The 27,715-nt window shown below is 43.9% G+C and overlaps 1 protein-coding gene and 1 non-coding gene across 2 annotated transcripts in view; both read right to left on the bottom strand.

Annotated features, from left to right (window-relative positions):
* BACH2 (BACH transcriptional regulator 2) overlaps positions 1 to 27,715 on the bottom strand; it is a 357,828-nt gene that overhangs the window by 40,124 nt on the left and 289,989 nt on the right. The gene's annotated exons all lie outside the window — the stretch shown is intronic.
* On the bottom strand, positions 6,619 to 6,691 carry TRNAK-UUU (transfer RNA lysine (anticodon UUU)). Its single transcript has one exon. It is a non-coding gene; the product is annotated as a tRNA-Lys (tRNA).

The following is a 27,715-nucleotide window of genomic DNA, read 5'->3' as shown; positions in this document are numbered from 1 at the left end:
ACCTTGGAGGCTGTTCTGGGCCACCTATTTTGAATGTGGCTTGGAACTGTTACGAAAGATCTCTTTACTTACAGCTCCTAACTAGGGAAACACCTTTTCTGCTATTAATAAAGATAACCAAGCATCCTGAAAACAAACTTTTGTTTTTTGACAAACACCAACTCTCAAGAACAAAACAACGTGTTTTGTTTTGGGTGAATCAAAGTATTTCTGAATATACCTTTAAGGATGCGAGTTGGAGCTTCCCTGGTGGCGCAGTGGTTGAGAGTCCGCCTGCCGATGCAGGGGACACGGGTTTGTGCCCCGGTCCGGGAAGATCCCACGTGCCGCGGAGCGGCTGGGCCCGTGAGCCATGGCCGCTGAGCCTGCGCGTCTGGAGCCTGTGCTCCGCAACGGGAGAGGCCACAGCAGTGAGAGGCCCGCGTACCGCAAAAAAAAAAAAAAGGATGCGGGTTAAGGCACCAACAATACTTGGGGGTGTTCCAGTATTTTGACGGAATTTTAGTCATTGAAGTTGGAAATCAGAAACCTAACAAACCATAATGCAAAACGAGCCCTCGTTTCCTCGCACTATTACAGTAGGAAATACTTGGCTCCTGGCAGGGAGGACCCTCCACAGCAGATTATCAGCAGCCTTCCAGAGCAGCGGAGCTTTGAAAACCTCACCTAAGCTAGCAGATGTCTGGACAGCACTGTCATTTCTATTTATTTTTCTTTTTTTAATTTATTTAATTTATTTATTTTTGGCTGCGTTGGGTCTTCGTTGCTACGTGTGGGCTTTTTCTAGTTGCGACGAGTGGGGGCTATACTCTTCGTTGCGGTGCGCAGGCTTCTTATGCCGGTGGCTTCTCTTCTTGCAGAGCATGGGCTCTAGATGCACGGACTGCAGTAGCTGTGGAACGTGGGCTCAGCAGTTGTGGCTCACGGGCTCTAGAGCGCAGGCTCAGTAGTTGTGGCCACGGGCTTTGTTGCTCTACGGCATGTGGGGTCTTCCGGACCAGGGCTCGAACCCGTGTCCCCTGCATTGGCAGGAGGATTCTTAACCACTAGCACTGTCATTTCTTTAACAAGCATAGGATCCCAGGGCTTAAGAATCTCTAGGTAGAGTCATCATTGTGGTAAAAATACTGATACTCAAAGCAAAAGGGAAAACTAATACCACTTCTCCACTCATGACCTCTCTCTTCTCTGTTGATACCATCTTTCCTCTCTCCTGCACCTTGATGACCTTTCTGGATCCTCAGTCCCAGGGAGGCTGGAGAGTCTTTGGGTAAATGCTCCCGACATGGACTGTGTTTCCAGCAGCAACGCCCTGCTTTAGAAAGCAAACTATTTTTTTTTTTTTGGCCACGTGGCATGTGGTATCTTAGTTCCCCAACCAGGGATAGAATCTGCACCCCCTGCACTGGAAGCACGAAGTTTTAACCACTGGACCACCAGTGAAGTCCCTACAGAGCAAACTTAATTCTCTTCCATCTGATCTTCCAGATTGCCCCCCAACTGACCCCCCTTTCAGTCTCATCTCCAGTTATCCTCTTGAGCCAGACCGCCAGCCTTTCTCTGGCCTTCTAGCATTCGCTCAAGCTGTGCTCACTGCCTGGATGCATTCTTCACTTTGCTTTACTGATTCCAACTGTACCTGTGACATCTGTGGAGGACAGGGGAGGGGGTGTCCATCAGTATGGAATGCAAGGCCAGGGGAAACCCTTGCAAAGGAGGTGGCGATTAAACTGGACACCTCCCACCCACCCACCTGGACAACTGCTACTGCCTATAGACCCCCAGACCTTCATTCACATGAGTGAATTCAATCACATGAGTGCTGTTTTGCATTGTTATCTGAATGTGGTGCCTTTTAAAACAATTTTATTTACAATGTTGTGTTAAGTTCTGCCGTACAGAAAAGTGATTCAGTTATACATACATATATTCTTTTTCATATTCTTTTCCATTATGGTTTATCATAAGATATTGAATATTGTTCCCCGTGCTATAGAGTAGGACCTTGTTGTTTATCCACTCTATATATAATAGTTTGCATCTGCTAATCCCAAACTCCCACTCCTTCCTCACCCCCACCTCCTCCCTCTTGGCACCCACAAGTCTGTTCTTTATGTCTGTGAGTCTGTTTCTGTTTTGTAGATAAGGTCATTTGTGTCATAGCTTAGATTCCATATATAAGTGCTATCATATGGTATTTGTCTTTCTCTTTCTGACTTTCTCTGCTTAGTATGATAATCTCTAGGTCCATCTATGTTGCTGCTAATGTGTTGTGCCTGTCTTGATGAGAAATTCCTGGAGGTCTACTTTTCATGTGCCACCTGGGTGTATTCTAATAAAGTCTCACAAGTCTTCCTGCGTTGTCAGGAAGAGTTTGTTACTTCTTCTCAGAAGGCATTAGCATTACACATTTCAGAAGAATTAACAAAAGGTCACATTTTCATGTCAATTAGATGATACAGTATTCACAAAAGGCTAAATGATAGGAAATCATTAGACCACAGAGCAGTGCTGGGGCCGTGAGGATTTCTGTGTACATCCTAGGTGTCTCGCACAAACAAGATGTGAGTCAATAATCAATCCAAAAGTATTTACTCAAGCATTTGCTGTGTTGGGTGCTGAGGTGAATTTGAAAGAAGCAAAAAACAGTCTTACCCTGGAGGAACTCAGGATGTATTCCAGAGAATACAACTATCCCATAGTTGCAGAGAATCATTAAATGTTAAACGATACATTGTTGAGACTCCTGGTACAACAGAAAGTGCGAGAAGAGGCATGGGTATGGGCTGTCTGATAGCACTAAGCTTGAATGCGAGCTGGCGGAGGATAGGAGAGCACACAACCCATACCCTCAAATACTGTGACCCTGACCTTGGCCAATGTCAAAAACAGCCTCATGGCTGTCTAGGAAAGAATCTAGGATTTAACACCCTTGTCTGTTTGAGAGAAACCAGTGTCCTCCGATCCATTTGAATGAAACTTCAACTGGATCTCGTAAAAGGGATGCCAAGGTAGAAACAGAAACGATCTGTTGGGAGAGGCTGATGGTGCTTAGAAAGCCACAGAGCACAACAGCTGGGGTTTCAGAAGGGCACCCGTATACCATCGCCGTAGAAGCTGCAGGAGCTGGAAGTTGGTTTGAAAGTGAAGGCTGGGAGAGTTAAGTGGATGAGCAAAACTGTCTCTTCCTTAGCACATGCTAGGTGAGACTCACAGGATTTTACAACTGCGGCATGGGGACACTTCTAGATCAGCCTGAGAAAAAGCAAAAGCAAAATCCACTTTTATACTAAAGCAGGAAAAACGACACAGCAGGGAAGACATTTCAGAAAGTTAAACAGGAAAAAAAGAATATAAGGTAACGAAGCAAAATGGTGAAATGTCTAAGAAGCAACTGCAAGAAGAAAAAGAAGCTGGGCGGGGTCAGAGTTCACAGGTAGCTCCAGGGGACACTGAGAGCCATGGAGGCCATGTGAAGTCCAGTGTCCCCCTTGAGGGCGTGCTGTCCTGCCAGCTCTGGGATGGGGTCTCGCGCTGCCCTGTTCCCAGCTGTGCCCCTGAAGCAAAGCACTGCCCCCAGCCAGCTCCAAAGACAGTTCTACATCCTTACTCTTGGTGGGAAGAGAATCCAGTTTGCCCCTCACCACAGTCACAGAGCGGACACCAGAACACTTTATCTGGCATTTGGAAGGAAAAGAATGTCAAAGGGGCTTTTATTGCACCTGACCAGATAATTAGGTAATTAGCACTGTTGACTGATAGGGTACATCTACATGCATCTGTATATCTCTAGGGAGGCATATTTTCAAAAATGTACTATCAAGTGCTTTTTATTATAATTTTTTTTTTTTTCCTGGAGAGCATTTCATTTCTCAAAAAGGATGCCAGCCACGTTTCCTTTCCACGCCAGTATGGCCCTTTTTCGCTTTGTCAAGCTGGACTGCAAACAGAGAAGAAGCGAAGCTGTTTCTAATCCCCCATGGATCTTACAACAAGCCCTGAAGCACGGGCTGGCTCCTTTCTCCCCGCCAGGCGCCCACCTTCAGGTCGGGGCGGTGGTGTCGGGGGAAGCACTGTTTAGGAATGTGGTCTTGCTGAAAAATAGAGAATACCAGGAGAGGTAGCACAAGGACACAAGAGATGTACAGATTTGGGTCGCAGGGCAAGTCAGAGAAAGAGAACGAAACAAGGGGAAGCCAGTTGCCTCAGAAAACGTACGTGGCATCTGAATGGTGTACTTTTGGGGGGAAAAAGGGAATTTGGAACCTGTCATTTGTTCATCACACAGAAAACATTCTTAGCTGATCATAATGAAAGAAACCTAAAAAAGGCCATTGAATTTGTTCTTCGTTCATCCTGGACGATAACATGACTTTATGCAACTCCTCAATCTGATTGCTAGCCCATCACTAAGTCTGTGCACAGGGAGGATTCACTCTGATTAGGCTTTTCCTCCTGCATGCTGAATTTCCTTCAGCTTTAAGAGGAAAAGTGGAGTAAACAGTCTAAGTGATTTGGTGCACTTTTACTTGTATAGTGTTAATAACACTTTAGAGCTGGCATCTCCCCGGTCGTTTTAGTTCACCTTCGCCACTCAGTGATACGGGAGCACCTGCGTCAATCTGGCCAGCGTGCAGCCTCACGTGGAGACCAGTGGGTCCCAGTTCCACCACAGTCTTAGCAGGAATAGGTGTGTGAGCTGAGGATTGTGTCACAAGACGAGGCAGTGAGACAAGGCAGGTCTCCCCACAGGGGTTCACGATATGGGAAGCTTCTGGTGACCACCTTGGCAATGTAGGGCACAGACCCCCTTATTCCTTTACCAAATGAATACTGACCACCTCCCATAGTTCCATAGAGTCTCAGGTGCTGGGGGGTTAAATAATGAATAAGGAAGAAAGGGTGCCTGGTCTGAGAGGTTCTAGGCTGATGAGACAGAGACAAGTCAGCAGCTGATAAGAGCTGGAATGGGTGGGGTCCAAGTGCTGGCAGAAGGGGGTCTGGCTCTGAGGAAGTGGCACCCAGGCTGAAGCCTGGGTGAGGATCAGCTAGGTATTGGGAGGGAACTGGTGGATCCTGTGGAAGAAAAGGAATGTGCAAAGACACAGGAGAGAACCCGGCCCACAGCGAGGGACGGCAGAAGTACAGCTGTGGTGGGCGCGAGGATGGGGGGATGGGGGGACGGGGGGTGTGGAAGAGAGATGTGAACAGATTAGAGAGGCCATAAGGAGGAAGAGCGGGCAGTGTGTGAGGACCCAATTCAAGACTGAGAATTAAAAGAGGGTCACAGTGCTTCTAACTCACTAACCAAAGCCATAACCTGGACACCACATCAGTGACAGTAAGGTTCCAGTCGGAAGCCATTTGGGACATGCCTCATATTTCCCTGTGTGACGGTTTCAGCAGGAATTAACGTTCACAGGAGCAACCAAGGTACTTTAGGATTCAGAGTCATAAATTACTGAGGGGGATGAGGCTCAGAATTCTGTAGCCTAGAGCTTTCTTTAAGGGAAGACAACCATTGATGCCAGTTATTTTAGCTACTGCATGATGTAGGATTTGTTTTTTTTTTTTTTTTTTTTTTTGCGGTACGCAGGCCTCTCACTGTTGTGGCCTCTCCCGTTGCAGAGCACAGGCTCCAGACGCGCAGGCTCAGCGGCCATGGTTCACGGGCCCAGCCGCTCCGCGGCATGTGGGATCCTCCCGGACCGGGGCACAAACCCGTGTCCCCTGCATCAGCAGGCGGACTCTCAACCACTGTGCCACCAGGGAAGCCCATGATGTAGGACTTTTAAAAACAGCCAACTTGCCCAATAAATCATTCTGGTCTGGCAATAAGAAAGAGCTGAAAGTTCTTACAGAATGTGAGGAGTCCATTTTTTAAAAAATTTAAATAAAGATGAATGGAAGGGAGACGAACTAGCATAACATGAGATGGCTTGTTGAAAATAGCAACGGTCACAGATGGAGAAAGGCAACCTTCCTCCTGTCCACTGAGTCTGGTGTTAACTGGGGAGCAGCTGACCAGTTCCATGGCCATGGTCCATACAGTTTCTTCCATCATCACTTGAGTGGACTTCAAACTGCAAAGTGGACTTTCTGACTCTGACCCTCCTGCCTCCCTCTTGTAAGAACTCTTGTGATTACACTGAACCCAACTGGATAATCCAGGATCATCTCCCTATCTCGAGATCCTTAACTTAATCCCAGGCTTTGGGGATTAAGATGTAGACATCTTTTGTAGAGAACAAACGTATGGACACCAAGGGGGGAAAGCAGTGGGAGGGTGGGGTGGTGATGGGATGAACTGGGAGATTGGGAGTGACATATATACACGGATGTGTATAAAATGGATAACGAATAAGAACCTGCTGTATAAAAAAATAAATAAAATAAAACTCAACCCCCCCCCCCCCCCCCCATCAAAAAAAAAAAAAAAAAAAAAAAAACCTCCCAAAAAAAAAAAAAAAAAAAAAAAAACCCCCCCCCCCCCCCCCCCAAATCCAACAAACAACAACAACAACAAAAAGATGTAGACATCTTTGAGGGACCATTACTCTACCTACCACACTGTTTTTTTTTTTTTGGCCACGCCGCACGTCTTGTGGGATGTCTTAGTTCCCCAACCAGGGATTGAACCCTGGACCATGGCAGTAAAAGTGCCGAATCCTAACCACTGGACCATCAGGGAATTCCCCACACTGGGTTATTATAAAATCTACAGAGCTCGTTTCTCAGATGTGTCTTTTTTTTTTTTAATTAATTTATTTATTTTTGGCTGTGTTGGGTCTTTGTTGCTGCGCGCGGGCTTTCTCTAGTTGCAGTGAGCGGGAGCTACTCCTCGCTGTGGTGGCTTCTCTTGTTGCGGAGCACAGGCACTAGGGCACGCGGGCTTCAGTAGTTGTGGCACGTGGGCTCTAGAGTGCAGGCTCAGTAGTTGTGACGCACGGGCTTAGCTGCTCCGTGGCATGTGGGATCTTCCCGGACCAGGGCTCAAACCCATGTCCCCTGCATTGGCAGGCAGATTCTTAACCACTGCACCACCAGGGAAGTCCTCAGATGTGTCTTATGCTTTCAGTGCTTCAAAACTGAGGCTGCAGACAAAGGCAAGTCCTTATGTAAGCCAAGGTGACCTAGATATTCAGGTCTTTATGTGATCAAGTGGAGTGAATTGAGGAGTCATCAATGGGTAAAGTGAAGAAAAAGCACGAAAATTTCAGATCTCAGGTATTTTCTCTTTGCTTTCATTTTACATTAAGATTTTTTCAGCATCTTTTTCATTATTTCTTGTGTAAAGGCAAATTTCTAGTGCTGGGCTCACAGGGACTTCTGTGTGGCAGAGGGAAACCTTGAACAAAGGCTGGAGAGACTTGCTGTCTCCACTCCTACAGCTGACATGTTTGTGACCCCAGGCCTTATTTTCCACCTGTTAAAAACCCAGCACTTACATCTTTAATGAGCATTCCTATTGTCATCACTGAGGCCAAGGGTTAAGAACATGGGCTCTGGAGTCAGGTTGCCTAGGCTCATAATTTGGCTCCTTAATTTAGGAGCTGACCTTCGGGCAAGTTAATTAATCTCTCTTGCCTCAGTTTCCTCATCTGGCCTATGGGAGTAATAACAGTAGCAATCCTATAGTGACAATGAGTTAAACATGTAAAGTGCATGGAGCAGTGCCTGGCACATAGTGAATGCTCAATAAAGGTTTTTTTTTTTTTGCAGTATGCGGGCCTCTCATTGTTGTGGCCTCTCCCGTTGTGGAGCACAGGCTCCGGACATGCAGGCTCAGCGGCCATGGCTCACGGGCCCAGCCGCTCCGCGGCACGTGGGATCTTCCCAGACTGGGACACGAACCCGTGTCCCCTGCATCGGCAGGCGGACTCTCAACCACTGCGCCACCAGGGAAGCCCTCAATAAAGGTTATTTTTAATCATCATCATCACTAGATTAGACCCAAGGGATGTACCAAAGAGAAAATATAGCCCTTTTCCTTAGTGCTGGGTCAGATGACTTTTAAGACCAAGGTTTTATGATTCCCAGTATATCATGGAAGAAAAGCACTCCTTTGACTTTCTCACTTCCCATGCATCATGCTGCACTAGCAAGATCTTTTAATATTTCTCCTTGCTGAGAAGTAAGGGCATCAAGTCAAAATTGATATGTAAAAATTACTGTCCCATTATCACCTGCTGGCCTTGCTAATAAATCTTAGCTTAATGAAGCATATGTATCCTTTCAGAAGAACAGGACATAACCCAAACTAGAGGGATATGGGCTCTAGCTTGTTTAAAACAGTACCTTAAAAAAGCTCACTGCAGGGGCTTCCCTGGTGGCGCAGTGGTTGAGAGTCCGCCTGCCGATGCAGGGGACACGGGTTCGTGCCCCAGTCCGGGAAGATCCCACATGCCGCGAAGCAGCTGGGCCCGTGAGCCATGGCCGCTGAGCCTGCGCGTCCGGAGCCTGTGCTCCGCAACGGGAGAGGCCACAACAGTGAGAGGCCTGCGTACCGCAAAAAAAAAAAAAAAAAACCTCACTGCATAACTGCATGCCCATATATACAAATGCTATAATTTTCTTGGGTCAAAGATCATTTTCAAAAAGTAAGCACATATAGTGGAATCTTTAAAAAGAAAGATACAAATGAACGTATTTCCAAAACAGAAAGAGACTCACAAACATAGAAAACAAACTTATGGTACCAAAGGGGAAAAGGGTGGGGGAGGGATAAGTCAGGAGTTCGGGATTAACAGACACATACTGCTTTATATAAAATAGATAACTAACAAGGACCTACTATATAGCACAGGGAACTATACTCAATATTTTATAATAACCTATGAAGGAAAAGAATCTGAAAAAGAATATATCTATATATCTATATATATATATCTGAATCACTGTGCTGGACACCTGAAACTAACACAATATTGTAAATCAAATATACTTCAATTAAAAAATCTACAGTTGAAAGCTAAAAAAAACCCAACATAAGCACATACACATCTATACTCGTGGCAGCTTTTAAAGCAGGTTCTACAAGGTTCAACAAGTTATTTTTGAGAGTAGGCCTTCAAATAGCTCTCCTCCACTTGAAATCTGAAGTGTGGAAAGTGGAGTGGGTGTATGTTCTACAGAAAGAGTCGGCAATAAAAAATAGAGGACACTTACAGCTGTAGTAAGCTAGGAGGAGTTTATACAGTGAGTTTTAAATCAGACTCAGAATTGGCTGGTGTTATCCACTGAAAAAAATCCCATTGAGTTTGGCCTCCTGAGGATGTTTTCTGGGTGAGGCAGACCCTCGACCAGGCAAAGCTTCAGATGCAGACTTCTCTATTTTCAAAAGGATCTGAAGAGCCAGAAATTTTGCTAATGGAATACAGGAATGAAAATGAATATTACATTTCTACTTGGCTAGCAGCTACCTTGGTATTAAAATTGGCTGAGGTAGTTCTGTCCTAGTGGCTGAAATTCTTCCATCTTATTATTACCTCTTTAAAGAGACTTGAACAACTTCATTTATTCCTTCTCTGTCTCTCCTCCTTTTCTTTCTTCTATTCAAACACTTCTACAAAACATAGTGTTCCATTAAAAGAAAGCCAAGGGCTTCCCTAGTGGCGCGGTGGTTGAGAGTCCGCCTGCTGATGCAAGGGACATGGGTTCGTGCCCCGGTCCGGGAGGATCCCACATGCCACGAAGTGGCTGGGCCCGTGAGCCATGGCCGCTGAGCCTGTGCATCCGGAGCCTGTGCTCCGCAACGGGAGAGGCCAGTGAGAGGCCCGCGTACCGCAAAAAAAAAAGCAAACAAGAAAAAAAGAAAGCCAACCCTGTAAGTCCATTGAACTTCTTCTTTTGTTCCTCTGATACTAAAATCTTTGTTATTTTGCTCAAGTTATCGTCACATTCACTAGGCACACAACAGGTGCTCAATAAAGTTGGTTTTTTCCTTCTTTCTCTCCTTGGTCCCTATTTGGTAACCCATTTCTTCCTTTAGTCTTCGGTTTACAAACCACTTGCTGTATCATTGACTCCAAGAGCCTCCTTCAGACTCTCCATCATTTATTGGGAAGCTTAGCCCAAACTGAGATAACTCTCGTAAGACGTCTTGGAAGTAAAAAGGTTCAGAAAAAAACAACGTCCCACTTATCAAAAATGAAGTGCTTTTGTTCTCATTTCAGATCTGGTGGCACAAGGGAAGTATCAGCTTTCAGAGGTCCCCATTAAATATTCGACAAGATATGTGAAATGTTTCTCTTCATTTGGGCTGCTTGTTTCATAATACAGTCGATGTGTTTCACGAGAAAAACAAGGTCAATTCAATTGATCCAACAACTGAATTGTCGGTTTTGGCGACAGACACACACACACATAAATGCTCACGCTCTCCCAGTTTTAACAACACTTTATCTAATTTAGAACCACAAGAACTAGGAAATTAAGAGTTAATACTTAAACCCCATCCTTAATTAATTCTGTCATGTCTGAGTATCACTCTTCCCATAGCAAGCAAGATCACCACCCCCTGTTCTGAGGCCACTAGACAGAGAATGAAATCAGCTGTAACATTACTGTGTCACGATGGAGGGAATTAGGGATGAGCCTGGAGAACAAGCTTGGGTGCTCTTTGTATGAGAGTGGGAAGCAGGATGGGAGGGAAAGAAAGGAAGACAAAATAAAAAGAGTAGAAAAAGCAGGCACCGTAGCCGCAGGCAAGCTCCTGCTTGCCTTCCACCTATGCCGACAGAGGGCATCTTAAAAGGCAGGGTGCGGACGGCTGCCCTAGTTACAGCAACGCAGCCTATTAGCAGTCTAAGCTCCCAAAGGAACTTGAAAGAACAGACGCAACAACAGACATCACAGCTGATGGAACGCTGTGGTCTTACGCTTTCTCCTGCAACTGTGCATGTGATCAGGATAAAGGAGGCTTCTCTTACTCAGCTGAAATGCCCCTTGGTTTGCTTATTTCCAAGGGATAAGGAAACCCATTCCAAGGAATGGTTTGAATTACTGCTCTTTCAACAACATTATGGGTCATGTATCCACTAAAATGAATCTATTGCGCTGTACTTCTTTATCATGAATCATTGTTTTAATTTTTAACCCAACCCAGCAGGAAACCATGTGTTTACCCCATGTAACTTTCATTCGATCATGGAATTAATAAAATCTCTGTTACCTAACAGAAGAACCCACGGGACTCTTTCAGGGCAAAGACAAATTAAAAGAGGGAACTGCCTTCTCTAATGGCTGCTTGGTCCTGCAGCAGGTAAAATCACACACAAAATAGCAAAAAGCAAATTTACTAGTTTGCCTCCTACATTTACTATTTCATCAGGAGGAGGTCCGCTCTCTATCTATAAATTCATTTTTCCTAAGGCTTCCTCATCAGATGATGAGGTCCTGCCAATAAGTAATACTCTCAAATTGTCATCTGCCTATAAACTATTAAATGGTATTTTTTATTTTTGCAATTTGGAAAAATGTGTCATGCAGCGAGGAACGCCTAGCTTGATGCTGTTAGTATGTACAACGAACTTCCTCATCCTGTCTAATGTACCTCTTTCAATGAGAAGAATGACATTACAAAATAGTTCTTCTTGGGTGTATTCAGAAAATGCATACATATATTCATTATTAGGACTCTTCAGATTTACTGAAAAATACCTACTTGAACCTAAAACATGCGCAGAAGGTTAGCTATTATCTTAATCCTAAATTCCGCTATTATATTTCTATCACAGATGTTCTGTGCTGATGGAAAGTCTAAGCTATTTGGATTTGCCAGCTTGGATTAATAACTACCCATCTCTAATCATTAATGATGCTGGTTCCAGTTCAGTGATTGAAATGGGTAAAAAAAAATTTCATTTTATTCTTTCCTTATGAAAGAGCTGTTGGCTTGGCAATGCATTTCTTTCTGGAAAAAAGTCCTTTTGAAAAGGAGAATACTGAAAACGGTGTAGGAAACACTAGAGAAGAATAGAAATTCATTTTAAAGCAGTGCACCGTGTACAAATGCTGTCTTACAAATAGGATTATTTAATTTAAACCTTAGATCTGTCAAGCTCCATTACTTCAAATGGAGCCTGTCGTTTCTTGAGTTCATTATATACCGAGATTATATTACAATTTATGTTAGGTTCAGTCATTGCTGAGATACAAGGCAGTTAAAAAAAAATTACACAGCAGTGTCAGTAAATAGAGCAAAGTCACTGCACTGTTGGGAAAGGCAAAAAGTCATCTTGCTAAATGAGGATCCAAGCTGTCCTGTACCGAGACTGCTACTAATAAATAAAAGGCCTCTGGGAAAAGTGCTGAGCGTAGGCTGGATCTATTTTCAGCTTGCATCAGCAGCTGCTGCCCCTGGGATCACATCTTTACGCATACTCTACACCATATGTAATCACTCCAGTGCTGCGACCAGTAAGATAATGAAAGAGCATGGCATAAATCTATACTTGAGTGGAATGCTAAATGAGAAAAATAATACAAAAAGGGGAAATAAACCGCATTTTCAAGTCATTAGGAAGAAAGACTTTGACATATGAAGTGCTGCAACCATTAATAGCACTTATCATATAGAGTGGAGACAAAGAGACAAATTAATCAAACTGACAGAACTGGGACATTTTATGCTAATGCAGGCTCCTGGGTTTTAGTCTGTATTCCTCTGTGTCTGGAAAACTGATACCATTACAGAGCAGGAAATTGCACGAATAACACGCAACAGATCATAAAAATTCACACACCAACTGCAGAAACACTGCCAAAAGCTCTGTAAAAACAAGGATGGAGACCTCAGCAGAGGAACTACCAGCAAGTAATTAATGCAAATAAGTCCAGGAATATCTCCCATTCATGCACTGTAATTAACTCTAGACTTCTCGTTCATAATGATAGTGATGAAACCGAAGCCTAGAGAGTGAACTCTGCAGTTAGCCAGAGGAGGCTGCCCAGGCCCTGATTCCAGGCTGTTTGCCAGCAGCCGGGGTGACTGCTGCTCCAGCCTAAATTTACTGCCTGGGTTGGGTTAGCCTTAAAAGATACGAAATAAACATACAAACATTAACTTATAACTTTAAAAGGGAGGAGGGAGAGACATAAATTGCTAATGCAAAGAAAAGCCAAAATGTTCACGTATGTTTGTGCGAGTGGCAGAGAGACAGAGAATCTGATACTGAAAGCATTTTTATGAAACACATGCTGTCCCTGACTTACAAACAGCCCTCACTTTATGAATAAGCTGGACTTAAAAGTGAATGGCAGGCAAGACCTCAGGAAGGCTCAGCGAAGCAACTGCCCTTTGTTTTCCAATTGTGAACTCCCAGCGCGGCCGGTGTGGGTAGGTCCACTGGTTCGTTTATACCCATCCGTAGGGGTAAGTGACGGCTGTGCTAAGATCTCCATCCCTCCCCAGAGGAAGCTCCTGCATCCTTGGCACTGGGTCCCTTAGCTGGAACTCCAAAGAATTGTCCCATTAAAAAAAAATGACAGTATGAATAGAAGTTAGGTGTGGCTTAAAAAAAAAATGCATCAGAACTAGAATCCTATGAGATCGTCTTTGCTGGCATTCAGGCCTCTGGCTCTCAAGGATTCTGTTCCAAGTCTTTCCTCTCATTCTCACCTAATATACACTACACATGTTCACACCTCTAGAACTTTCCTAAAGGAGACCCTTCATTTATTTGACGGACGTTAACCAAATGGCTACCATGTTGGCATCGTCCTAGATGGTGGATGTGCAGATCAAAATTAACATCACCAGGGCTTCCCTGGTGGCGCAGTGGCTGAGAGTCCGCCTGCCGATGCAGGGGACACGGGTTCGTGCCCCGGTCCGGGAAGATCCCACATAACGCGGAGCGGCTGGGCCCCTGAGCCATGGCCGCTGAGCCTGCACGTCCCGAACCTGTGCTCCGCAACGGGAGAGGCCACAGCAGTGAGAGGCCCGCGTACCGCAAAAAAAAAAAAAAAACTAACATCACCACTACCACGACTCAGAAATCTTGCATACGGATCTTACTGTCCAAATGAGGAGACGGACAAGCAATACTTCAATTACAGTGCAGTGTACAAGTTGCAATGACAGAGATATAGAAAGTTGTGACAGGCATATAATGGAGGGACACTCAACTTGAGAGGGCCTTTCCCCCCCACACCTACTGAAATCCCACTCTCACCTCCTCTCCTCCACGAGAACTTCTCTTATTCTCTCATTAGAATTATCTATTCCTCCTTTGTAATGTCATAGCCCTTCGCTTATTCCTAGACTACAGAATTAACTTCCTTCTAGCTTTGCATGATGATAAACATCTGTTCCCTGAATAAATTTCAAAAAATGAAAGGCGATACAGATAGGAGATTTGGGAGCTGATTTAAGAAAGTAGCCACTATTCATAACCTGTTTCCAGGATAAAAGACACTCTCAGCAGTTCAGACAACTAATTTCTCAACAAACTTTTGGAATGTAATGTAGCTAAATTGCCTATCCTAGCCTTTGTTCCCTAGCCACTGGGCCACCAAAAATGTCACCTGGGGGGTTTCCCTGGTGGCGCAGTGGTTGAGAGTCTGCCTGCCGATGCAGGGGACATGGGTTCGTGCACCGGTCCGGGAGGATCCCACATGCCGCGGAGTGGCTGGGCCCGTGAGCCATGGCCGCTGAGCCTGCGCGTCCGGAGCCTGTGCTCCACAGCGGGAAAGGCCACAACAGTGAGAGGCCCACGTACCACAAAAAAAAAAAAAAAAAAAAAATCACCTGGGGAATTCCCTGGTGGTCCAGTGGTTAGGACTCCGTGCTTCCATTGCAGGGGGCATGGGTTCAATCCCTGGTTGGGGAACTAAGATCCCGCATACCGTGCGGCGTGGCCAAAAACATAAAAATAAATAAAAAGATAATGATTGAGAATTAAAAAAATGTAACCTGCATTTGCATGGACCAATGCATGAAACAATGGAAATGTTTCAAGTAGTGCAAATGTGAACTAAAGATTCTTCTCACAGTTATGTAACTTGCATATTAGGAAAAAAAAAAATCCGTTTCAAGGGAGGACTCCTGCCTCGTATCAGCCTTGGTAAAATGAAAAGTGAAAAACACACCTGGCTTTCCATATGAAGATGGGACTAAGTTTGGCTGTATGCAGTACTGTATAGAAAAATGCTTTATAAGTACCCTTATACTAGGTTGATTTATGACTATGATTAGAATCCAGGTGAGACTGTTTACAGTGGCAGATCTGGGAACAGAGCTAGACCACTGGGGCTAACCCCTACTATCAGGTACCACGCCTGAGTGGCCACCCTTCAGAGGGAGCAGAAGTGCCAGGTGTGGGTTTTCTTTAATGCCTTTCAGCCCTGAGGACACTTGCTGAGAACCCAGACCTTAGGTAGGTAAATCACCTAACAGCGCATCTGCAGAACCCCACTGGCCTCCGCTGCAAGGTGTTGAACCTTCTGCTGCTTTCTCTTTTTTTGTAAAGTCTGTGTAACTTTTCTTTCTTTACATCATAGGATTTTAAAATATATTATTTTCATTCTGTGTATCTTTTGTATAATTTTAGCATATCTACAATTTTACCCTTTTGTTAATACAATCAGGTATACTATGGACTGGCTGTAGGTCCACTGATTTTCAGTATTTTTACCAATGACAGGGGTTAGAGGGGCCTTATTCTTTACCTGTTAAGCCTAAGGAGATGCCTGAATTAGAATTAAAATTTAAAGATGACAAATGGTATAAATTCTGATTAGGCTCAATTAGATGGTAATATTTTGGGAAGAAAAAAGATTAAAACCCAAATGCAAGACAGAAAATAATTATTCAAGCTTATATATGATGAAAGCCAGTAAGATTTATAGTGATTCCTGTCTTTAAATCCAATTAGAAAGAGAATAGGTTCTCAATGAGGAAGAATATTGGGGAACATGATGGTGAAAACTGAAAACTGATGTTCAGGTTCCCTGAATTGATGAGCATTTTATTTAAATTGTTTATTGTTATGGCCCCTTATTATTATTTAATATAAGTATATTAAACTGAGAAAATGAAAAAGAGACCAGAGAGAGGTCATATTTAAGAAAGTCTTTGAAGAAATGGGATGACGTACTATGAGAAAATGATTCTAGTGGCAGTGTAATAACCATTTTCAACAGGAATTCTTTTAAAAATATTGCATCTGGGGCACAGCACTGAGAATCTGACACACGGGCCAAATCTTGAGTCTTTCCTCTAAGTAGCTGTTACCTACAGGAAGCATGTGATTTGGTCCACCTCAGTCAATGTGATGTGATTTGACAGGGTTAGACAGAGCTCCATGTCTGTGGTTGGTGAGTACAAGTGGAATGATAACAACTTTTGCTATAATCACGGAGAGTGAAGAAAGGCAGATGGGGGCGGGGCAGGAGGGAAAGCGGTGGTTCTGTGGGACTCAGGTGGCTGGAGATATTTCTTAATAGAAGGCTACAGGTGCTGCCGAAGTTGTGAGTTTGGGGAGATCAGTTCATGGAGAAAAGAGCCTAAATTCATTGCTAGGACAGGGGGCCAAAGGCAGGGGATAAAAGTACAGAGCAGGGAAGATGAGGGAAGGGTATGAAGGGCTACAGAGGGAAATGCGAGGTGGTCCTGGGCAAGTTCCTGGATCAGGAACTTCCTGGCAACAAGCACTATTGAATCATAAGCTACTAGAAGGAAGTTGCGGTATCAACTTTCCTGGAGTTTTTTTTAATATTAATATTGAGAGATAAAAGTCTTTTTTTTTGGATTGTTCAGTTCCTTTTTTGAATACAGTCGTCTAGAATCTGATGACTTCTTATTTCTCTTTTTCCGAAAGGCACGTATCAGGATTGTATTTTAATATAACTGTGCCTTTCAGACATACATTCAGCTATGAGCCCAGTGCGTGTGAATTATAAGAAACATCTGAATGGAAATTTATGGACTATATTGTCATTATATATTTTTATGTCACTTCTTCCTCCCAACAGCTTGGGAAGTGAAGTGTGATGATTCTTATTCTCATTTTCTATAAAACTGTGGTGCGGAGAGTTTAAGCAACCTGCCCACAGTCGTGGGACTCGAGTCCTGAGCGCCTCACTCCAGATCATGTGTGACCTCCCCCACCTCTACAGCCATTCTAACAAAGCAGCTCTAACACATTTTCTTTTTCTCATTCCTCCTAAAATTTGTTTTGATTTTGATTACTACCCTTTACATATTTCAGGAAAACGCTTGGGTGCTGTGCACTGTAAGAGCCAGAAATGAAGGCCAAGAAGGCAGGGACCGAATAGACCCTGACCCTGGATGTTCCCACCACTGTTGGACATTCACCTATGATTTGGCTTCACCTGCACATGCTGGGAGCTTCGGTTTAAACCTTTGGGAAATATCCTCAATGTCTATGGGAAATCTCCATCTTCCTCCTCCTTCTTTAAGTGGGAGCCAAAATTCCCCATAAAGAAGTCTACTGGTTTGAATAGGACATAATCCTTACTTCTGTTTTATAGGGTTTCTTTTCATTCATTCATCAAATATTTATTGAGTGCCTACTATGTGCCAGACACTGTGCTAGGCTCCAGGGACATAATGACAAACAAGGCAGGCATGATGCTTGGAACTTGGACTCTTGTCCTGCACTGTCCAAATGGTGGTCACTAAGCCATGTGTGACTCTTTATATTAAAATTAATTAAAATTTAAAATTCAGTTCCTTAGCTCCTCTAGCTACGTTTCAAGTGCTTGATAGTCACATGCAACTAGCGGTTACCATACTGGTCAGTGCAGAAGAACATTTCCATCATCATAGAAAATGCTATTGGACAACACTGATCTAGAGAAAGAAACAGATAATAAACAAGTAAGTCGACGAATGTATCATTGAAAACTATGATACAATTTTGGGTCTTTTCTGTTTCCCTTTGGTCTTTATAAATTTATTTATTTATTGGCTGCGTTGGGTCTTCGTTGCTGCGCGCGGGCTTTCTCTAGTTGCGGTGCGCGGGGGCTACTCTTCATTGCGGTGTGTGGGCTTCTCACTGCGGTGGCTTCTCTTGTTGTGGAGCACGGGCTCTAGGTGGGCAGGTTTCACTAGCTGTTGCATGAGGGCTCAGTATTTGTGCTCACAGGCTCTAGATTGCAGGCTCAGTAGTTGTGGCACACGGGCTTAGTTGCTCCATGACGTGGGATCTTCCTGGACCAGGGCTTGAACCCGTGTCCCCTGCATTGGCAAGCAGATTCTTAACCACTGTGCCACCAGAGAAGCCCCTCCCTTTGCTCTTTAAAAGTCATCTATCTCTTTCTTTTCCAAAGAACATGCCTAATTTCACGGCCTCATTACTTCTTGCTTAGGCCACTGCAACAACCTGGCCATTGTCTCTTTCTCCCTGAATCCTTCCGCTGTACTGCTGCCTGGTTCATCTTCCTAACGATAATCATTTTGTCAACCTGCTTCCTGTAGAATAAAACCCAAGCCCCTCAAGCATGGCATTCAAGGCTCTTTATAATTGGGCTCCAATGACCTGTCCTGCCTCAACTCTTGCCATGTCTTCTCCCTACCCTACATTTTGGCAATAAAAAACGGGGTTATTGATATTAAATCCACCGCCCTCTGTATCCATTCTTGGGAAGTTATATTTAAGTTATGAGGATGTCCACAATAGCCAAACAAATAGACCTTCTTTAGAACATCACTGAGTTAAAACATGAGAAGAGAAGGAGGGAGAGAGGCAGAGGTGGGTTCCAAAGAACTGAGTTAGGGTAAGTGTAAATCATCTAAGCGAGTCCCGAAGAAATTCTCAGCACAGGGTAGTCGTCATCAAAGAGAGCATCATTCTCTACCCTCACCATGAGGAAGTGTATAGAAGCAGGTGAGGAGGTAGTATAGACGCTTAGGGACCCAAGCAGGAGAGCTAGACTATTTTGGAAGAAAAAACCAAATCAGATAACCAAGAAACACACATAAAAATTATTTTCGTCTAAATATACTTAATGTGGGACTTCCTTGGTGGTCCAGTGGCTAAGACTCTGTGCTCCCAATGTAGGGGGTCCAGGTTCGATCCCTGGTCAGAGAACTAGATCCCACATGCCGCAACTAAAGATCCCTCACGACGCAACGGAGATCCCATGTGCCGCAACTAAGACCCAGTGCAGCCAAATAAATAAATAAATTTTAAAAATGTACTTAATGCAAAAAGCCTTATATTTCCTTATGCTTTATTACAAAACTTATGAAAATAGGCATGACCTGTGTTCTCAATAAGCTGCCATTGTGGCTTTCTTTGGGGAGGGATCGCACAAAACAGACAGGACTAGTGGACAGAAAAATTACTGAATTATGGAGTGTCTCCCAAACTACAGACACTTATGACCAAATGTCACAATTTTTAATATATTCTCTAATGCAACTCACTTTGTTTACAAATTAAATTTAGCTTAGAACCTCCTCCTAAGCAACACTATCTGAAATCTCAGGTTTAACATGTGAGTTACACTTTTTCGAATACATATTAAGATAAGCACAGTGATTCTGAAAACAAGTTCTTCACATAACACTTAAAATCATTTCACTTCCAAGTTGTGCTACAAATATTCATATGATGGGAAATACTGGGATTAGGAGGCTGAATAATTATTCTGGCTAAGTGCTGAGGTGGGAGACATCTCGACATGGTCTCTCGTATTTTCCAGTCTGGAACAGGGTCAGAGGATGTGTCACTCCCCTGCGGTAGGGGGTGACTGCCCTAAAAAGTGAAGGGGTAAAAAGCGGCAAAGTATAGGTAGCCATGAAGCATTAATCCCTGACCAGCAACATCATTGGTATCCTTTCTGGAGCTAGTGTGAATTTATGGATTAACATTGACAAGGAGCACAGAACTTTCCAAACATCTACTGAGTTCTCAATCCTTTGTAGGGAAGGAGCCACATGGGAGCCTCACTGGCAGCCATGGGCTCCTGGGTTTGGGTTTTCGGGTGGCCTCAGGGGGCCCTGGAGGCAGCTTCCAGCTTCCGTGGTGACAGGCCACCTCCCTGGTGTCTAGTCCAGAACTCCAGATGCTGCAGTGGGGTGGCTACAGCTCTGTGAGGGCAGGATGCTGAAATTCTCATACCAAGGATGCACAGACTTGTGACCCTGAGAATGACCCAGGGCCACCGCTGGGGCCGTCACATGAGATCATCTGGATTCATCAGCCTGTACAGGGACTCAGCTGGGCGGTGCCTTCACAGCTTCTGTCAGAGGCTTAGTTTTCCTGCAGAAAAGGGAGAAAAACCAGACTCCCCAAACGAAGGGCATTTTATGTAACTCTTCTGGCATGTTTCTTTCACCTCTCCAGTGTGGCTGAGCTCATAGAAAACTGGTGTTAAAGCACTTCAGCAAGAAGCCAGGGATTTGAAAGCCCCTTCTAACAGCTGTTAATGGTTGTCGATGAGCGGCAGACTCTGGGGCTGGAGGGAAGGGAGCCAAAAATAACTCCGCAGCAGTGTTTTTCAGGATTCAGTCATTGCTGATGCTGGAAAGGAGGGGCGTGAGGAACTGAAGCACAGCTCTAGGAAAACAGGGCAGGGGTTGGAAGATTGAGGGTCCTGGGCTGCTGCCTGCACGCCCCAGTTCTCTTACAGCAGGACTTGTAAGACCTTTCTCACAAACGGGGTATCTGAGGAAGACTCAAACAGGAAAACGGAAAGACAGGAAGAGAGACTGATGTTGGAGATGAACTGAACTCAGCCTCCTGCATGGTGCGGGTGGGCTCCTAGTGCTGGGGCTGTGCATTGGGGGAGCTCTGTGATGATGGTTCTTTTTGGTGTGTATGTCTTTTTAATTTTATTTTTTAAAATTTATTTTATTGAAGTATAGTTGATTTATAATGTTGCATTAATTTCTGCTGTACGGCAAAGTGATTCAGTTATCCATATATATACATATATATACATTCTTTTTCATATTCTTTTCCATTATGGTTTATCACAGAATATTGACTATAGTTCCCTGTGCTATACTGTACGCCCTTGTTTATCCATTCTATACATAATAGTTTGCATCTGGCAAACTCCCAATTCATCCCTCTTGGCAACCACAAGTCTGTTTTCTATGTCTGTGAGTCTGTTTCTATTTCATAGATAAGTTCATTTGTGTCATATTTTAGATTCCACATATAAGTGATATCATGTGGTATTTGTCTTTCTCTGACTTACTACCCTTAGTGCGATAATCTCTAGGTGCATCCATGTTACTGCAAACAGCATTATTTCATTCTTTTTAATGGCTGCGTACTATTCCATTGTATATATGTACCACATCTTCTTTCTCCATTCATCTGTTGATGGACATTTAAGTTGTTTCCATGTCTTGGCTATTGTGAACAGAGCTGCTACGAGCATTGGGGTGCATTTATCTTTTTGAATTATAGTTTTGTCAGGATATATGCCCAGGAGTGGGATTGCTGGATCATATAGCAACTCTAGTTTTAGTTTCTTAAGGAACCTCATACTGTTCTCCATAGTGGCTGTACCAATTTGTATTCCCACCAACAATGCAGGAGGGTTCCGTTTTGTCCACTTTGGTGTGTGTTTTTAATCTGCATTTCATTCTGTGGGATTTACAAGCCCATTCCACGGTCAAGGAACCGGCTTAGGCATCTTTCTCCTAAGGAACCCCTCCCATTGACGCCTAGCCTTGCCTGATGGGGTTGCCTTCTACCATATTTCTGTTCATCTCACTTTCTCTCTAATAGAGATGTGTAACACCATGGGCTTCAGCGACTCAAAGTGTATGTTTTGTTTGTTTTTTAAATAATATCCAGCCTCCATTTCTGTTTTTAAATCATATCCCAATTTTATCAGCCATCTCCCCAAGAATTACGGTGACTTACGCTTTTTTTTTTGTGGTACGCGGGCCTCTCACTGCTATGGCCTCTCCCGTTGCGGAGCACAGGCTCCGGACGCGCAGGCTCAGCGGCCATAGTTCACGGGCCCAGCCGCTCCGCGGCACGTGGGATCCTCCCGGACTGGGGCACGAACCCGCGTCCCCTGCATCGGCAGGCGGACTCTCAACCACTGCGCCACCAGGGAAGCCCTCTTTTCATTTTTATAACGTATACACATAAGGGAGGATTGTTTTTCTCCTGACATTTTCCCTGTCACTCAATCCAGATGTGCATGAGGCACTTTTTTTTTTTTCCATGAGGCACTTTTAAATCTTCCCACCTACCCTCTGAAAGTTCTGATGCTCTTAGGGAGTAAAACTAAGTCTTGGAATTCCACACGAATTGTATACTTGATCTTTCTGGGTCTGGCAAACAAACCGTCACCCACTCAGAATGTAGACAGGAAAGTGGCAGGAGATTCAAGCTTCATTAGGACCAAGTCATGCCAACAAAACTTCATTTCTGGTTTTGATGGGATCACTGCTCAGAGAATGCAGTAGAAATAGCATCCCAGGATTTCAGCAAGGCAGCTGACATCTCTTAGCTCACTCTTTAAGTCATATGAAAGAATGGGGTCTAGAAGATAGTAAAATTAAGCAATCAGTGGCTGGGCGATGGATTACTGTCAGCTTCAACCTGAGGAAAATTGTCTGGTGATAAGACCCAGCTTTCTGCTTACTCTGTCATGCTTAACTTCTGTCTCTGACTTGGAAAAGATTTGGGCGGCAAGCTGCTAAGATACGCTAGGAGACAGAATCAAGACCCTCAATGATGACCATGGGCTGATATTATGGTGTAAATGTGTAAGGATGCAATTTAACAAAGAGGTGTCAATTCCCGTACTGGAATTTAAAAAGTCAACTCTGCACAAAATTGTAAATCAACTATACTTTTTAAAAAAAGGTCAACTTTGTTAAAACAGGATGGGAGAGTTCTGGCTTAATGAGGTGTGTCAGGACTGTGACACAGTTGCCAGGAAACTTAACACAACCTGGCCTATATCAAGAGATGTATAACGCAGAGATGGGGTTATAGCTTCCCTAGATTCTTTACTGTTTAGATCACTCTGAGACTCTTGTATTTAGTCCTGGTGCTGTATGTTAAGAACAGGCCAGGCAAAAAGCACCATGATGAACACTGAACCCATGTCCCAGGTGGCGATGGAACCAGGGATGTTCAACCCAGAGAAAGGGAGACATATGGGGCCCACACAACTGTTGTCTTTGGAGAGTTAATGTGCTATCATGGAAGGATGAGATGAGCTTTGTTCTCTTCCATTCCAGAGGGCATAAACAGGACCACAGACGAAAATTTCAGGGAGGTAGATTTCGATGAAAAATGAAGAATTTTTTAGTAATCACAGTTGTACAAAATGAAAGGGGTTCTTAAGCGGTGGTGTGCTCCCCACTGCTGGAGGTGTTCCAGCAGAGGCTGGAGAGCTACCTATGTCATTATCACAAAAGGATTCCAAATTTGATGGGAGATTGGACTAAATGACTTAACATGCCTTATCTTTTAACTTTCAATCCTTTATATTCCTCACTTCCTACCACAATAATTGAGAGGAGTTATGGGTCTTAGTATTCCTTAAACACTTCATACAAAAATCGACAAGGAAGAAAGACAAGGTGGATAGTACTTTCATTGACTCTGGATACTGCTGGCAAAATATATGGACTCGTGAATTGGCAAAACAAACAGAGCTTTCTTAAACTTCCCCAAGTCTCCTATAAGCCTGTGAACGACACATGCTTCAAGCTACTTTAGTTTGGAATCCTGACCTAGTCCAACCAGTCTGCTGAGATCATGAACAATTTGCAGAGAACACAGGCAGCCTTGATAGAATGTAATGAAAGGCAGTATTAAAAAAATAAAGAAGTCAGTGATTTCCTAAGTATGTACATTTTCAAAGGCCATCGTATCTACTCAACAAAAATTCAACTGTGTAGTTGCAGAACCTAGAAATTAAACAAATGCAAACTCAGCAGTCTGAGTTTCAAGACATTTACACAGGCATTATTTCCAGGCATGATTTCCCCTGCTGAACAAGTAAGCCCTTTCTATTTAGACCTGTCAGGAGAGCAAGTGTAGTCGGTCACATGGAACCAGTTTTGTTTGAATGGACAGCAGCGTGCCCCATCTCGTATTTTTCCTGGGCTTGATACAGTAACAGCCATTAAAAAATATCATGAAAGTTGTACACACCCTGCCATTCTGCACACTCTAAAATGGCAGGAGAAAATAGCCCAAAGCCTTTCCTCCTTAATAATCTCTTGGACAGGTTTTAGGACTGAACCAGGTAATCTCAACGTGAGTAGAAAAGAAACAAGAAGAAATGACTCTAAGTAGAAGAGGTGGAAGACAAAAGGCAATGAAATAAGCGAGATGAGGTGAAGGATACCTCTAAAACATGGCAACATGTACGTGATTTACTCATGGTTGATATTCAAGAAGCATCTATAATTTATCAAGAATGGTCACAACTTAGGAGAGTACATAGTTCTGTACCAGCAACCTGAGGCCAAGGCAAAAGAGATGTTCCTGCAATGATGATACCACATAGATTCCTGGAGGTCACCCTTCTAGCTCCTGTTTAGATATCTGTTTCCTGTTCTCATGGTTAGGACCTGACTCTGGGTTGGAATTTCTTGGATGGCCCTCCCAGGTCTGTGACCATCTAATTAGTGATTCTAACTCAAATTCTAGACACAAAGTCGAGGTGAACAATTGAACAGGGCCTCATGTTGTGAAGTTGGCATTGGAGGGACCTTCTCTTGACACTGGCCTCTGATCATAGATGGCCATGTTGGTGCAGAGGCTGCCTCTCCAGTTCTACAAGATGGAGCAAGGAAGAATTCCTCGGATGGTAAGACAATCATGCTCTTTCAGAATTCTTCTTCTGAAACATCTGTAACTTCAAAGCAAGTTACAATTACAAATAATGTCATGTATTTTATTTCCAAAAAAGTATTGAAGTGAATCCTAAGATTCAGAAATAACCTTCTAATACAGACAGAGCAGCCAGTGGAGGCCAGACTCCATAGGACCCAGGGAATTATCCAATTCAACAACTGATCAGAAAAGGGGCTCACGTGCGTAGGAAGCACAAAGGAAACTGGATTTCAGGAACTTCTGAACCAAAAGTAATAACAATATAAACTAGAGTAGAAATTTGCCCCCAAGTGGAGCCGAACTAGACTACTAACTACTTTGATATTAAACCTAGCAGAGGACTAACCAGTGGATGCTCTGGGTGACCTGGGGGGTGATTCTGAAGCCTTTTTCTTATCCTGTAATGATGATAATACCCACGTCTGGAAGACCCATACAAGTGTACAAAATGCTGGAGTGCTTACACACAAACACATACACAACACATATGCGTATCCAGAAAAATCATGGGGAGATGGATGAAACACCTACAGTTACAACATAAAAACCTTACCCCATGGCCTCTGCTTGTTCTCTCTGTCTGAAAGCATTCCACTTTTTAGAACTTGTATATTTTTCCTTTCACGGAAGTAATGCTGTTAATGTGGCTTTTAAAAAGTTGTAGTAAAAAACATGTAACATAAAATCTACCATCTCAACCATTTTTAAGGGTATAGTTCAGCAGTGTTAAGTATATTCACATTGCTGTGAAACAGACCTCCAGAACTTTTTCTTCTTAAAAATCTGAAATTCTAGGACTTCCCTGGTGGTGCAGCAGTTAAGACTCCGTGCTCCCAATGCAGGGGGCCCGATGTTCGATCCCTGGTCAGGGAACTAGATACTCTAAGACCCGGTGCAGCCAAATAAATAAATAAAATAAACATTAAAAAAAATCTGAAATTTTGTAACCATTAAACCACTCCCTTTTACCGCCTAGCACCCATCATTCTGGTACCCATCATTCTACTTCCATTTCTATGAATCTGACTACTTTAGATACTTCATTTAAGTGGAATCATATAGTATTTGGCTTTTTGTGACTGATATGGCTTTTAAATAAACACAGGGAGGTAAGAAGAGAAGGTATAAAGAAGGAGAGGGAGAGGGCAAGTCCACCCCGCTTCTTTTTCTGGTGTTGGCTAGAAAGGGAGGTCCCCGGAGTGTTGTCTTGGGCTGGACTGCGGTTGGCAGGATGTTGTTACAGCTGCAGAGAGAGGGTCCTCGCGACAGTGTGGGTTCAAGGTCCATCCTCTCCATCAATAAGCCTTACTGGGGGCCCTAACTGTCAGAGTCCCCATTTCAAGCACACTTTCTGAAGTCCACGGAACCTCAGCAATTCTTCAAGAATTCTCATGAAAAGCTCTCAGCATCTTTCTGGGGGGGGGGGGAAGAATCTGCATAAATAAAGCCTCATTATTTTAAGCACAGCCTCTGTTGGAATCCTGGAGGGAGCACAGAAGAGGCAATGGAATGTGAATGAATAGTCTCTGAGCTGCCAGAGCCTGCTCTTCAGGAACGAAATATGCTTAGAATGTGCGTCCCTCGCGGACGCAGGCGAGGGGCACAGAGGGAAGGGAAATTTGGGTTCAAAACTGAAAGGCAGCCTGTGAAATTCAGTCGCATGTCAAAGGGATCATCGGCAAAAAATGTCTGGGAACCACTATGACACTCCGGCTGAACCTTGCAGGGTCACTCCCACCAACGCCACCTCACATGTCACTGTGAATAGAGCCACATCTTCAGCACAAATCCCCCTTTCTCACCAAAACTTCCACCCAGCGCCCAGAACAAGGGAGACCTCCTATAGCATCTCCACGTGGGAGCCAGACTCCTAGAGGCAGCTGACAGTGCAAACTGGGAGTTAACTTTTTCATCTGAGTGGATGGAGCTCAAATTACCAAAAGGTTAATTTGTAAATGAAAAAACTTCTATGAAAAGATTTATCCCAAGGCATTCCTAACTATCCTTGCACAAGCCTGCGGTGAAACTCTCAGTAGATCTTCAAGCTTTTGCTATCCCTCTGCCTGACTGCTGACGGCCCCCAGATCCTGCTATCCACCCACCCCATCCCTCGCGTCCTTTCTCAAACCTGCTCCTTGGGCAGTTTTTCTTTCCCACCTCAGTTCAGGGCAACTCCCATCCTTCCCGTTTTTAGGGCCAAAACCTCAGTCATCTTGGATCCTTTTCTTTTTCTCATATCCTACTTCCAATCAGCTAGTGGGAAGTCCTGGCAGTTCTGCACTCAAAATAAAGTCAGGTTCCAAGCCTTTGCATTTCTTCCCTGCCACCACCCTCCTACAAACTACCTCTTGCTTGAATTATTGCAGGAGATGCTTAGCTGGTATCCCTACTGCTGCCCTCATCCCTTTGTAGCCTACTCTCAACCCAGCATCCAGAGCCATCTTGTAGAAAGATAGGTTGGATGATGTCACTGCTCTATCCAGAACCATCCAGAAGATCCCTTTTCACTGAGTACAAGCCAACATCATTAATATGGCCCATCAGGCCCTTCACTATCTGTCTCCTCCCAACACCCCAGCTCTAGACCCAGTCTCTGTATGTTGTCTTCTCCATGAGCCCTTTCCGAACTGCCCTGTCTAAAATTTCAACTTGCAACTGAAATGTCCATCGATGGATGAATGGATAAAGAAGATAGAGAAGATGAATGGAATATTACTCAGCCATTCAAATGAATGAAATAATGCCATTTGTAGCAACATGGGTGGACCTAGAGATTATCATACTAAGTGAAGTAAGTCAGAGAAAGACAAACATCATATGATATCACTTATAGGTGGAATCTAAAAAATGATACAAATGAACTTATTTACAAAACAGAAATAGACTCACAGACATAGAAAACAAACTTATGGTTACCA

The sequence above is a fragment of the Aethalodelphis obliquidens genome, unplaced genomic scaffold, assembly GCF_003676395.1.
Source record: "Aethalodelphis obliquidens isolate GAN/ISIS:26980383/991018 unplaced genomic scaffold, ASM367639v1 scaffold3, whole genome shotgun sequence".
Classification (NCBI taxonomy): domain Eukaryota; kingdom Metazoa; phylum Chordata; class Mammalia; order Artiodactyla; family Delphinidae; genus Aethalodelphis; species Aethalodelphis obliquidens.
This window is presented reverse-complemented; position numbering and strand designations above follow the sequence as displayed.